The sequence below is a fragment of the Nothobranchius furzeri genome, unplaced genomic scaffold (assembly GCF_043380555.1).
Source record: "Nothobranchius furzeri strain GRZ-AD unplaced genomic scaffold, NfurGRZ-RIMD1 Scf303, whole genome shotgun sequence".
NCBI classification, from domain to species: domain Eukaryota; kingdom Metazoa; phylum Chordata; class Actinopteri; order Cyprinodontiformes; family Nothobranchiidae; genus Nothobranchius; species Nothobranchius furzeri.
Window position 1 is genome coordinate 1 of NW_027223318.1, and position 1000 is coordinate 1000.

General features: G+C 44.3%; 1 long non-coding RNA gene across 2 annotated transcripts; it reads left to right on the forward strand.

The window, feature by feature from the left end:
* The first annotated feature begins 8 nt into the window (after positions 1 to 8).
* Positions 9 to 942, forward strand: LOC139066090 (uncharacterized). Of its 2 annotated transcripts, none has more exons than XR_011519048.1 (2): positions 9 to 197; positions 274 to 942. It is a non-coding gene; the product is annotated as an uncharacterized lncRNA (long non-coding RNA). The 2 variants fall into 2 exon arrangements; XR_011519049.1 differs by having other exon boundaries at positions 277 to 942.
* Positions 943 to 1000: the final 58 nt, after the last annotated feature.

The window sequence follows — 1000 nt, forward strand, 5'->3', positions numbered from 1 at the left end:
AAACTGAACAACAGTGGCACAAAACGGGGACCAAGGTTACAATCTTTTAATGATACTATTATTATGTGTATACATATTTCTGTTATAACATTTAAACTTGTTTTTATTTGGAAACAAGGTATTAAACCAGGTCCAGTTAATGACATGGTCATCATATCAGCCAGACAAAGAGAGAAGAGACCGGTAGAATGAACAAGGTATGTTTTTCTTTCTGGACTGCACGCACACACACACATGCACACACCCCATTTGACTTTTGTTTTTCTTCCCAAGAAGCAGTTTGTAAAAAGGAGTCAGCTTCCCCGATGACAGCTTCATTCTGAAGGTGCAGGAGGCGTACCACAGACTTGGTGCAGATGAGGCTCCGGTGATGACAACCATGGCTGTCTCTGGTGATGTACCTCTGGTTGGGTCCACGTTTGGTTCGGTGCAGGAGGGAAGCGGGCCATCTTACCAACTACCAGTGAGGACGGCCCCCAGGACGCGTCCACACAAAGACAACCCTTCTCTCCCACAACTGTCTCTCTCATTATAGACTGGGACCCTCTGCATGTGCATTTGTGTTTACTGAACATCATCATTTCACATCCCTCACAACATCATTGGGGAAATCATACAAAGCTGAGAACAGAACACAATCGCAGAGTTTCTGTGTGGAGGGGCACCAACTAAGGAGATGCCACATCACTTCGTCCATTTGTAGCAGCGAATATCTCCTCGCTGTGCGTTCTCCTTTTTTAACACCTTAATCTACCAGTAGAAACGTCTCCCAGCATTCCTAGTTGTCTACTGGAGGGATTCATCACTAAATTAAACAAACCAGCTGGGTTCATAATCTAAAACTTGCAGGACAGCGGACCGGGGATGAGAAGCACTGTGTTACTCAAAAAAGTAAAAGGGGACGGGAATGCCAAACTCTAAATATAAACTGGATAAATTGCATTTCTTGTGGTAATGCTGTTTAATTGCTGACAGCTCAGCAGATCCATTGGTAACGTGT